At 37.7% G+C, this 13557-nt stretch overlaps 1 long non-coding RNA gene across 1 annotated transcript in view; it reads right to left on the reverse strand.

Moving 5' to 3' along the window:
- LOC112147174 overlaps positions 1-12183 on the reverse strand; it is a 98447-nt gene extending 86264 nt beyond the window's left edge. The window contains exons 1-2 of the long non-coding RNA XR_002919414.2: positions 11733-12183; positions 11534-11629 (exon numbers count right to left, since the gene is read on the reverse strand). This is a non-coding gene — a long non-coding RNA (uncharacterized LOC112147174). The remainder of the gene's footprint in view (positions 1-11533; positions 11630-11732) is intronic.
- Between the last annotated feature and the right edge of the window lie 1374 nt (positions 12184-13557).

The raw sequence follows: 13557 nt of genomic DNA on the forward strand, positions 1-13557 counted from the left end.
TCCCATCTTCTTTAAAACACTTTCCCATTCATTCATTTCCCACACACATTTACACACAGCTCCCAGGCCACAGAGAGCAATATGAGATTCAGAGTCTTGCCAAAGGACACTTCGACACATGAGAGTGCTAAGCGGTAACAAAACCTGCACATGAACCTCGCAATTCTCCAATCAGAGGTCAACGGCTCTGCTTCTGTGCCCCAACTGCCTCAGTGCAGCTCATGTGGACAAGGCACATCACACTGAGAGTTTTACAGCTGTATTCCTTCATATGAGGCATTGTGTCAAATGCTAGGATTATCTGTGAGTACAGTAGCTAAAGTAAGATTCAATATGTCTGCCTGTGAATGACTAAGAACATCTGTTTCATTTTCTACCCTATCAGGTAATGAGCTTTTAAAAGTCCTGCAGCAATTATCTTATTGTTTTTAGCCCTAATCAAACAATCTCTGTTGTTTTCTAGGACATAGTTTCTGCAAAGCAGCAGTAGTTCTTTAGAAAATCACCTTTGAGTTGCGGGTGGGACTGTTGGCGCAGAGTAACCCTGCCTCCATGATGCATGGATGTAGTAATTTACAAGTGAATGCATCAGTTTGGAGCGGAGCAGGGAGCATTTGGCCTTCATATTGTAGTTGGTACGTCACAGCTACAGGTTCCTCCAACTGCATTTCTTGGTCTGCACCTGATTCACAACAATCTGAACTAGATATCATTGCCTGCAATAATGCAAGTCTAAATGCTGTAAGCTGAATGTGGCCGCTGAAGATGCCAGAGATGATAGCTGAAAATGCTGAAGCTGAAAACTTGCTAAATCATTAGCAAAAATGCTAAATTACCCAAAAACAGCTAGCATAATGTTAAAATGTTAGCTAAACTCCAAATTTGCCTAAAAAAACTGGAAACATTATGCTAAAATAAAAGCTAAAAGCCAAATTACGCAAAAAATTCAGTGGTTGCTTAACATTTTAAAGTTTATTGGTGTCTCTAGCTGAAAATATATGCGGAGGTGTAAATGCTGTAAAGCATTCACACAAAAAATAAATACTCAAAGGCAATTTACTGTGCATTAGAATAGGGGTGAGGGAACAAAGATTTACAACTCAACGAGTACTGTGGTGTAGGTTAGCCCTCTTGACAGGGTGCAGAATCCTACTTAGACACTGGAAAACTAACAGCACGATGCCTTTTAGTGAATGGTTGGGAGAAATGACAAAAAAAGACAAAACTTTGAACAACCTATATTTAAAATTAACAATAAAATGAGCATATTTCAGAAGGTATGGGGTCCTTTTGTGGATGATGCATTACAAAAGTATAAGCACAATGAAGAGCCAGGATGTTTCTGTGATATAATGAATGGAAATGTTGAAAACATGAAGGAGAGAGGTATGTTGTAGACACCTATGTCTTTTAAAACCCCATTGCCCAGGTGTGTTGCGTCTCATACATACTTGTTTGTGGAGAGAGCAACCTTCTCTATCTTAAAAAACGCAATTCTGAATAAATAGATTTTTGTAACCAGTACGTTTTGTGTCTGTGTGTGTGTGTGTTTGTGCTGTATTAGACTGTTTCAGTGTTATTCTTGTGTCAGAAAATGGAAAACTAACAAAAAGTGAATTTCGAGAAGAAAAAAAAGAGCAATTTGATGCTTAATTTTCTTTATATACTGTATGTCCTCCATCATGAGAAAAATGCCACAAAAGAAACAAAACAAATACAATTTACAATTTTTTTGAGTGGGTCTTTGATGACAAAACTGTGAGAAATCACATGTGGTTGAGAGGAAGTCGGTCACTCTTCTGACTGAGTAGTTTCTCTGCACTGTGACTCCATTGTTGGCAGAAGATGCCCTCACCATGAGGCTTCCTAAGTCAATATTAGTCTGTGTTTCTTCAGGTAATGTTTCACTGGCCTGAGATAACTGGTGACCATAGATATATAGACACTGGATTGATAATCTCTGACATCAACCATCAGTCTGAGATCTGGGATTTTGCATGGCAAAGATGAAGCTTGAACTCAACAAGGTTCAAAAAATGGCTACAAGATGGGACAAAGTTTGAAATTCCAGTTGGCACACTCATAGGACTTTCCAACTGCCATTCAAAAAGCACATCCTCTAAATATATACAAATCTGAGCTTATAATTGGAAGGTATTCAGTGAGTTAAGATCTCAATTCAAGTAACTGGTTCTGTCTTTGAAGACTTCTGTGTTTGGGTACAATGAAGTGAACCATGTTATGGGAAAAAAAAATGAATGGAAAATGCCCCACTGTTAATGCAGCCTGTCTGAGCTGTTGTGAAATTTGCCAGCTAACACTTTCAACATCTCCCCTCCTGTTAGAGAAAAAATAAAATGGATCATTTTCTCCACAAATTTGCCTTACAAACAGCTCTCCAATAACCTTTGTTCTCGGGTAGAGTGCAAATTAAATTCAAATTTTGAATATTTTTCATCCTGCACTCTTGATTGATAAAACATCCATCGAAAAGAAGACATGGATGGCAGTTTGTTGTTTGCCTCTGGTTGAAAAATGGTTTCTGTGTTAGGAAAATGGATAAACAAGCAGCTACGGGGCAAAGGTGGTGTAGATGTGGAGCAAACTGGGGAGCGCAGAGATAAAGAGACTGTTCGAGTGGGTTTCAAGTGCTATGAGAGCCGAACATGCTCACAGACAGACAGTGGCGCACAGGCTACAGGCAATGTGGGGCTCGGGCCAGAAAAACGAGCTTATTATTGATTCGCCGAGTTTGAGTTTCTTTGTGAAACAGGATCTGAGGACACAAGCCAGAGAGCCTTACTTAAAAGTCTCCCCCTTTGCATCCATATCTATTGATCCATGCATACTTTCATCCTTAAGTAACTCTCTGGTCACCTTTTTTCCTTCCTCTGCATCTCCTCTTGTTTTTTTATTTAGTCTTCATTGCATTTCAGCTGAACTTTAGTTTTCTTTTTGCTCCCCCCCGCGCCCCAAGTGCCCACTGTCCTCACTGATCATGTTTCCGTGCACTCCATCCTCGAGTGATTGAAAGTACTTCTTTTATGGATGTTTATTTTCCTAATGCGTTTCATATAAAAAGTCGTTTTATCCTCACAATCCCATATCTCTGACAACAATAAACCAAACAGATCAACTCTGTGTAGCACAATCACATTTGGTAATGAAAAGCAGATTTCAGCTCGCACACATACGCAGTGGAGATAACAACTCGGTGTGCTGGTGGATTTGATTGGCTGCACATGCCGTTGTTGGAGGCGAGAGTAAAATATGGCTGTCGTTATTGCTCGCTGTCATAACTTGGCCTGTAAATCTCTCCCTGAGAGGGAGGAGAGGCGAGTGAGAAGTGAATTGATTCTCTTCTTGTACTTCATCATTAGCTTCTTTGCTATTGGACTAGTGCCAAAGGTCTTGGAAACCTTCATAATGTGATCATCTGCAGTGGGGGGAACGGTGTTGGTGGCCTCTACGTTTGATGCCATTTAAATCACTCATATCTTTCCTCCTTTAAACCGGTTTTGGTCTTTTTTTTTTTTTTTTTTTTTTTTTTACCTTGTTCTTTGTGTGTCCACCTGTTTGTTTCCTGCTTTCATCCCTGCCCTGCCTTCATCTGTTCAGCCATGTGGCTCCTACCCAGCAGCGATTCTCTGCAGACCTCCACTGCTAAGCGCAGTACAACTGATAACGTCAACCATGCTGCCGGTGACTGACAGGTGGGTAAAATGGCTGTGGCAGCACACAGAGGCATGGAGAATTCTTTTTTCAGGCCACACCAGACTCAGTCCCCGCACCCATTCGTCAGCTGAAAAAAAAAAAAAAACAGGCGCACAGACTCAGCTGATCCATCAAAAGCGGCTGCTGGTAGGAGGAACGGCTCAAAAGGGCCACAAAGGAGCATGAAGCTTAGCAGATGGCTTCTTGTCAGTCATCTTCTTGGCTTTTTCTTCACCATCCCGCCCTTCTCCCTTCTCCTTCATTTACTAACTTTTCCTAAAAATCAATGCAGCTTAATGTCATATTCTCGTATGCTTGCTTTTTAAATCTCTTTTCTCAAATTGTCCCCATGTGGTGCAGCAGTAAATGTGACACGAGCTAAGTAAGATGGTCTGCGCCTTACCCCACACAGCTCAGATTGCTGTCATTACACTCGCCGCATGCCATCTCACTCTCTATAATTGGAGGTGCTGTGAATTAAAGTAAGGTCCTCGACTTCATACTTTGAAGATCCAGACCAATAGTAGAGAAGTGCATGTATGTGGACACGGTTGAGAATGTGAAGCAAAAAAAGGAATATTGCAGATTTTGGATACTGAGTAATATTAATTCTCTGAGGTTTTTTTCATTTTCAATAAGAAAGAACAGCCATGAAGAGAATGTAATGATGTGTTAAAGATCTGTATGCTCAGCCTAAAAGACACAGCAGGGTAGAAGAAGTGCTGAATGCAGCAGGACTATCCTCTACTTAGTGCTCACAGATAAACTCATCTATACGTAAAACCATAATTCAGCTGACAAAAATGGACTTTTAGTGAAGAGAAGAAAAATCTATGTGGCAATTTAATTTGGTGCAGAATGAACACTCTTAGATATTACTGTACAAGATGCAAATGAGATTTCTCCCCTTGAACGATCATCTGTCTAAGAGGCTGAACCTCACCGCGAGGTAATTACACTGCTCTCATCATTTAATAACCCCCACTCCCTCTAATGCTTCCATCTTTCTCCTCACAAACCACCAATGCTCTTTTCCCCCTATACACACGGAAAATATAAAATTGAGCTTCACAGAATATGAAATTTTCTGCCTTACAGTCCTTTTAGCCACACCTTCCATCATCAGTCCTATCATCTTTCCATCATGTATAATAAGACATAGGGAGCTCTCTGTGTTTGCTGTGATTTACAGTCTTTTCCTAATTGTGCATAATATTAACACTATGAGATCTTCCTTTTGTTTGAAAGCAAATCCATTTAATCACCTAGGTTATTTTAAACAAAAATATTGTTTCAAGGTTCAGTTTTTTGTTCATAGCATGAAAAAAAAAATTAAATGAACTTAAAATAGATTTCTACCTCTGACCATAAAAAGTACTCTATGCCTTTCATATCAAGTCTGCCTTTATTGAAAATTCCTCTAATTTACATAATGCGATTCAACTTTTTAGACTTTGACATGATTGGTCAAAATTGGGTCTCATTTATTTTAACAAAGAATACATTTTACAGCCACAACCTGATTTATCAGAGCCACAGTTGATATTTCATTGTTAGAAAACCAGAAATGAAGGAAAATAATTTGAGTTTGATAACCGAAATGAAACAAAGGAATACCCCAGTTTGCTTGGAAACATGCTAATTTTTATAAAACTAATTATTTCGGGTTTTAGAGCTGGGTGGAATGATACCATTTTTCTCTGCTGGCGTTATCTGCAGAACAGGAACTAATGAGCTCAGGATTAATTAAAACATTTTTAACCACTTGAATTCCCTCCATCTTTCTAACAATGCTCTGAGAATGCACAAATCATTGGGCTGAACCAAATATCATTTTATGTTTTGCCACACTGAAAAAAATATTCTAATGTGTCAGAATTCAATTTCACAGAAAACTAAAGATTGAACACTAAAAAAAGAAATACGAAATGCCTATCACAATATATGTTTAAAAATGGAAAGTTCACCAAGTTTTGACTTTAAACAGGTTTTTGGGAGTAGGTGACAAAACTAACCAACCATTGAGCGTAATGATATTTTAATATACTAATCTTCGTCATGCATTTTTGCTGTTACAATGATGATGGATGACAGGCTTTCTTTGGTGCATGTGATGTTAATTTAGCTAAACTAAGGGTGTATTCAGACTGAATTTAACCAGAGTTTGTTTCCAGTGATAATCCGGAACAAATTCTCAGTCTGAATACCACCAAGTGGACCCTGGTCTGGGACCAGGAACCGCTCTTGGACCCATCTTCTGAGGTGGTTTCGGTTTGTTTCCGATCGGACTGAACTTTGGCTTGCTCGGACTTTCCTCAGTCTGAATAGGCTCCATGCTCGGGGCAGAACAACATGACCTAAACAGTCACTGTATTCAGTCATTACAGGATGTTAACACAGTGGCGGAGCAACAATGATACCCAGGAATTAATTGAAATTCAGCTGGATGAATTAGGGCTGGGCGATATGGCAAAAAAAAGAAAATCACAATTTTTTCAATTTTATTTCACGATTTTGATTTTATCACGATTTCTTTAAAATAACCTCAAATTGACAAAAAATGAATTATAATGATTTTAATTGAAACAAGTAAAAAAAATTTTTGAACAAATATTTATATTTATTCAAATTAAATAGTTATCTATTAAGATTAATCTGTAAATAGTGCAAGAATTGTACATTCTACTGTAACAGGTAATGCATTGCTGTCAAATGAACAGCTTCTAAATATCCGTGAGTTTTTATTTTGCCTCTGTGCTAAAATCCAGGTCTTGTAAATGACTGTCACCTAAAACCAGAAATGAGGGAGATTGATGAAGTTTATAGCATGAATGACTGATAAATTTTAGCAAAGTCCTTTCCCTATTAAAAACATCTCAAAGTGCTAAATAATAATAATAATATTAATAAAAAAAACCTTTACCACACTATACCTTATTATTATTTTTGGATTACATACATGGTAAATAGATCTCAATTTCTTCCGAATGTACCTTCAAGTAGAAAATTTCATTGTACTTTGAGAAAAAGGCTCCAGCTAGCATCTTTACCTAATACAAAAAAACAAACAACTTGGATGATAACATCAAATGCATCTGCCAAACTGTTAAGATTCCAAACACAGAGATAATAGCAGTAAATATTGTGGCAGGTTAAAGTTTACATCCACAGCTCCTTCACTAACATCTGCTCTCTGCGGTGTTTAAGTCACTGAACAGAAAGCTAGAATTACCGCTGTTTATTCTAGCTGGGCTATCTCCGCTCCGTGCGACAAAGAAAAAAGCTCAACATTGACACCAAGGATTAAGAAAATTATGTGCGAACTCACACTTCTTACAATAAATACAAATAAATAAGATATAGGCTCTTAAAGTAGCTAGCTACAAGCTAGCAAAACAATGCAGCAACGTGTATCTTGACCGCACATTTTACGTGTTTCCAAAATAAATTTCCATCAGTTTTTGTGCAGGTTGAACCTGAATATGTGTGATTAACATCCGGTATGTTTAAAAACACGAAACATTAATAAAAACATACATCGAAGAACCAAACTAGCATGCAACTCTCGAATTACTAGCACCCACTTTAGCACACAGTTCACGGTTCCCAGCCTGATTTCTCTCTATTAAAATGTGATTCCTGTCCTGTGATGATTCCTCTCCATCGGATTAATTTGTTGTCAAGGTTTTTTAAGTCGATTGCAAAACTCTGCGTCTCCTTTTGTTACTTCTACGGACCTCCGCCATTCATTACTCGAGAAGACTCGATCCATAATGACGGCGCATGTCTGTCACGCCATATGTCACGTGACTTCCAATCCAGTAATATATGTCATTGATTACAAGAGTAAACACCGGGGAGGGGGGAGGAGGAGGGGCAGCTCGGATTTAAAGTCACAGGCAGTCAAACCTCGCTCTTGCAGCTTTTCGTACAAGATCGCGATAAAGCGATCTCTCAAGAATGACAGATCGTCAGCTTTGGAGATCGTAAGACGGTTTTATATCGTCATATCATCCACCCTTAGGATGAATGCAGACTCATAAAAACAACTTAACATGATAAAAATAGCTTCTCACACTGTTTTGAATATGAATAACTTTGTCATTGTACATTATACAACAGAATTGAGTTTCCCGACAATCTATATGTCATTGACACTTATCGGCATTCGCCATTTCCTCAGTAACCGTCTTGCAGCATGTTACGTTTTGAATCTGACGTTGACAGAGACGTTCAAAATTGGTCAGCAAAATATAAAGTTTGAATACATGAACTATTCTGATAAGGATTGCAAAGCATAGGACTTCCATTATTCTTTCTTTCATTCCTTTGCCCCGCCCTCATAACTCCTGGCCAATGACTAAAGAGATCTTTAGTCATGTGTTTTTGTTTACAAGCTTTGGTTCAGAACAGAAAAGTCCGCTGGACGACAATCTGAATACAGACCAAACGCAAGGTTCAGGACTCGATTTGGACAAAAATAACTGGACTTGGTCCGGATCAACGAAATTTTCCGTTCTGAAAACAATAAATGTTATTGTGTCTCAAGGTTCCAAAATATAATTGGACTGTGGTGGACAGAACTAAAAAAAGGACAATGTCTTAATTTTTAAAATGGTAAATACTTGTACGGTGCTTTTCTACCTTCCTTGAAGGTCCAAAGTGCTTCACAGTCATAGATCCATTCACCCAGACACACCCATTGGTGGCGGTTCTGGTGTCAAACACTAGCGCCAACCATCCACCAGAGATAATTTTGGTTAATTGTCCAAGGACACTTTGACACATGGGCGGGCAAGGCGGTAATCGAACCTGCAACCTTCTGATCAAGAGTTGACTGCCCTACCATTGCCACACAGCTGCCCTTTAAACACACCAGCTTCACATAATCCTTGACATCTCAATGGAATCAAACTATGCAGAACAAGATGTCTCATAAAATCTTTGGAAATGTATTAAAGCACATCTGTTGAAAGCAGAGTGCAGGTGGATCCAAAATGAATGACAGCAAATTATGCTTCATGGCTCCCTTTACAACTTGACACAGCGACTCATGTCTCCACATCAGAACAAAGTGGCACATTTATTTAATCTGCCAACTAAGTATCCTTTGTTCACAGCAGACCTAAGCATTCTGGGAATAATGAAATTACAAAGTGTTACAAACAATACTGTCTTTCTCTTTAAGATCTCTTTCCATCACAAGGCTGTCACTGACATTCAAATCCAGCACAATGCTATAAAGAAACCTATTGAGGCAGTTCTTTTAATCACAGTCATGCAACAATGTCACATTTTTATTTTTTTAATCAAAATAGTCAATCGCATGACTGACAATAATAGTCTGAGAATTAGGGACATTTTATGGTCAGATAGGAGCAAAGTTAGGCTGGTGTTTACGCTCCCACTGCCACATACACATTAAAAATAAAAGATTGGATTTCTGAACATGAAAAACAGGAATTCCTCTTTCACATAACAGGCAAGGGTGAATTAGTGGAATGTAATTAAGAGCCAGGAACATGTCAACAAAATGTTTTCCCGCATCACTGATAAGCAATGTGTTTGCACATGACTTCAGAAGTGTATTAATTACTTCTCCCAAAAGATTTATATAATTAAAACCTTTTGAAAGTAACAAGTTACCAGGGAGAGTAAAATATTCTGTTTCTCCAGCCCTCACCTCCTTAGTAGACTTGCTGAAAACACCAGCACATTTTTATGCATTTTCTTTAAATATTTTAGATTTAGAATTTCAGGGATCAAACCTTAAACACCATCTACATATTCATACTCAATATCATTCCCCCTATGAGGCTAACTCCATTTTTTTTTCTGTTCAGTATAGCATTGGTTGGATTCGCAGCTTTCATACCAGCATCAAACAGCAATGGCGTAAAAATTGCTTAACAGTATAGTGCAAAGTTCAAGATTCAAAAGCTTTTAGATGATAGTTTTTGATTTAGCATGATTTATGATTTTAAAAATTAATCTGCAAACCTTTTAGCTTGGAAATGAAAATAAGATGTGGCAACATCTGATATTCAATAATTACATTAAATAGAATTTAAATACTGTATGGACGTTCTTTCCTTTGTTTGTCTCCATATGAATCGACCTATGACTTATATCCAGACATGGCAGTCGTGTTCTTCAAATTTCTTTCTAGTATGAAACAAGTTAAGACCTTTTTAGACCCAACTGGCCTTACAATCATGTTAGCAACAGTTGTATTGCTGCTCAACCTTCTGCCTTCTTATGCACTTTAGGATTGTTTCCTTTGTATTTTCCAACCTGCAACACAACATTCATGTTTGTACTGTATGCCTTAGCCACATGCACTCATACCAAGGGTTGACCTTTGTGGGTTTTTTGATTGCTTGGGTCCGTGGAGGGTCATAGAGAGGATGGGGCTGCATCTTCAAAGAAGATGTATTTTGCATGACCTTGTAATAATACCCCTTCAAGGGTTCTTATGAAAATGGAATGTATGATTGTTGTGCTTGTGGTCAGTGAATCATGAAGTATTTGTAATGTTAAAATCAGTTACACACACTTATGACGTTGTACAGTACCCTTAGATAGTACTCTAGTTATCGAGGTGAGCATATATGGCCCCTTACTCACCGCGAGCAAATGCTGCACGTGATACGGAAAACTACACTCTGGTTGTCAAATTTCTAAAGCCAGGAAGCATCTAGAGGTTGCTCACTAAAAGGGGCCCTACCATGATTTTCTTAAGGCTTTAAGAGTGAACTATATCTATATATATGATCATATATTACCTTTGGACAGGGGTCTGCAACCTGTGGCTCCAGAGCCAAATGTGGCTCTTAAATCTCTCCATGGTGGAGCGGTGCGCAAAAAGTAACAAACACCTACTTGAGCTGGAATTTAGTGGAGACAGGACACAACTGGAAGATATACGGTATTCTGCATCTAAAACGAAAGTTTTTTTTTTTTTTTGCTGATAATCACTGGATAAGGGGATAAATTGAACGTTATGTTACACTAGGGGCGGAGCTGTAAGCACAGGCTCTTCCAGAAGGGAGCTGTTGTCAACGATCTTACGCCAGCATGTTTCACAAGTGGGTGTGGGAGGGGCTCCAGCAGACAGTGCAGGTTTTTACAGGATTACTCTTTAATGCATGAACGGATCAAAATGACATTTTGGGGTTCTTTATAGTGAGGAATGAACAGTAAAATGTATTTTAAACCTTCAAAAAGTAGAATTTTCACGGTAGAGCCGCTTTAATACAGTACTTGAACATTAGCGTTAATGAGTTCTTTATCCAATGCACAGAGTTGTGATTTGTTTCCTATTTAGCATCAATAATTGATTTGTTGGTTACATTTTGTTCATGTATTAATTTGTTTTTTTAAATGAGATGATCTTATAATGGTAAGATAAAATAGTTTTTAACCACTCTTGAAAGGTTGGGGGCCACTGGTGTGGGCAAACCACGGCCCAGGGGCTATAAGTGGCCCGTAGAACTACAGTAAATTATTATAATGATAGTTCTTAGTGCAGACTGTAGAAATTGTTGCCTCACAGGACACAATAACTGGGGTTTTATACAGCAATTTCTAAATTTAAATTACACTCAAAAATGGTTACAGACTTGCTTTCTGCTTGTAAAACAAAATCTCAGAATTTCTTTGACTACTGGTTGGTCTTGTGGCAAAAGATTTGACCAAATAAAAATATTAAATAAAGTAAAATGGCAGTGGACTCTGACCACAGAGAATGAACACAAAAAAACAAAATTACTAATAAGTCATTGGAAAAGTTACGAATATATAATCAAACAAAACTCACAGTTTTCAGCTGTTTTGCACTCAGGACCGCGCCGTTTTCTCACAAGCTACGCCTCTGTCATGGCTTCCTCACTACCACGACGCACGTTTCCATCCTCTGTAAAATCCATGTAAAACTAAACAATCATGCAGAAATACCAACAAATAACTCCAACGAAGTAATATTGAAAGATGGTTTTTACATGTTTTAAATAAATTACCTTAAAACTTCGTGGATATTTTGTCTATCATACAGATGAAACAACCGCGGAGCACACAGCTAAACAGGAAGACGACTGCTTTGCGTCTTTTCAAAATAAAATGTCCAGCTATAACTCTAGCCACACTGCCCTCTACTGGTTAAACACAACAACATTTAAAGTAGCAGTACATTAACAGTTACACTTATTACAAAATATATAATAGTCACAGAAGGAAAATAATTAAAATACATCATTACTGTAACTAATAAATTTGCAAGTTGTAGCCTAAGTATTTTAGACACAGAGGAAATTGGCTCGCCATTTACCACTCTACTACATTAGTAATGTTATATTTTTCCTGTAGTTTTAGTGTGTCCCCATAGACGATGCACATTGACCTTTGTTCATGTGGTGGTAGAACGTTTGTAGTTTTTTCTGACAATCATGTGTGTTGGACAGGCATTTTTACAATAATTTAAAGAAAACATGAACGCAGTATTTCTGTGAGGTTGCATTTTTCCCTTATGGACATCAACCCATGATGGAATAGGCACTAAAATGAGAACAAAAGCAACAGTTTTGACTTTCCAAAAGTCCAAACAGAACTCCAAAACTTTCTGTTTAAAAAAAAAAAAAACCTTTTCGATCAAGATTAAAAGTAGGTTTTCATCAAAATTATATGTTGTTTCATTCTCTTATAAAATTGTGCCATGGATTTGCTCCTGGTCCGGCCCTTCTGTCAAATTTTAGAACCTTTGTGGCCCACGAGTCAACAAGTTTGCCCCATACAGATTAGCCCTGTATTCACCTGAAGAAAGGCTTTGTCTACCCGTAGTTGTGACCAAGGCATAGATAAAAATTTTGTAAAAGAACAAAACACTGGAAATGTTGCTTGAAATTTCATATTCTTTTTCCTTTTTGTCACTTTGCTAAAGATGTGAACAAAAAAATAGTTACACATATTCTTTTTTCAATTGATTTATGCCTCATGAAATTGGGATGGTGAAATCAAAAGGTTTATGTTGTCAAAAAGGCTCTTATCTGAGCTCTTCAGTAAAAAATACACTTTTGACTCATGCCCTAGAAAAATGTAAAACTTCCTGTGATGAAATGTTTCAACTCAAATACCACTAACTTACTTGCACACATACACAAAGTCACCACACAAGGTGTGCTCACAACAAAGCAAGCACAATATCAAGCAACCCCCAACAACTAAAAGCTGGACAAACATCCCAAACTAGAAAATGTAAACTCTCAACCACTAATTGGCTTTTAGTAGGTGGGGATATTACAATGGTTAAAAGCCAAATTAAAGATGATAAAACCTTTTTCTCTTTGACATTCTGGGAAAACTTTGAGCAGTCATGTAAGCCTGAAATGCTAAATCTAACTGCTTGTCATCCCTTTGAATGCCAAAAATAAGAAGCCATTCCCAAGTAGCTTGTTGCTCTATGGCCTGAATTAAATATTGACGTCTCCTTTGATAGTTAACGATCATTTGCGCTAGGGCTGGGAATCACTGGGTACCTCACAATACGATGTGATACGCGATACATGGCTCACGATATCGATAATATGGCGATACTGCAATAATTGGTAAAAATCCTCTAATAACTAACATTATATAGAAGAACACATATTTTTGGCTAAAATATATCGTCATTTTTTTTAGCCTAAACACAATCATAAAAAACAACTTGTCTTATTTTGTGCAACAAATTAGACACTTTTGTGCAACATTGCTGAAATCAGGAACACTATGTCTTTGACAAGCATCAACACCAATTGATTTAGAATTATCTGTAAAATCCAATGTTAACAATAGTAAACATGATCAGCA

The sequence above is a fragment of the Oryzias melastigma genome, linkage group LG17 (assembly GCF_002922805.2).
Source record: "Oryzias melastigma strain HK-1 linkage group LG17, ASM292280v2, whole genome shotgun sequence".
In the NCBI taxonomy this organism is placed as follows: Eukaryota; Metazoa; Chordata; class Actinopteri; order Beloniformes; family Adrianichthyidae; genus Oryzias; species Oryzias melastigma.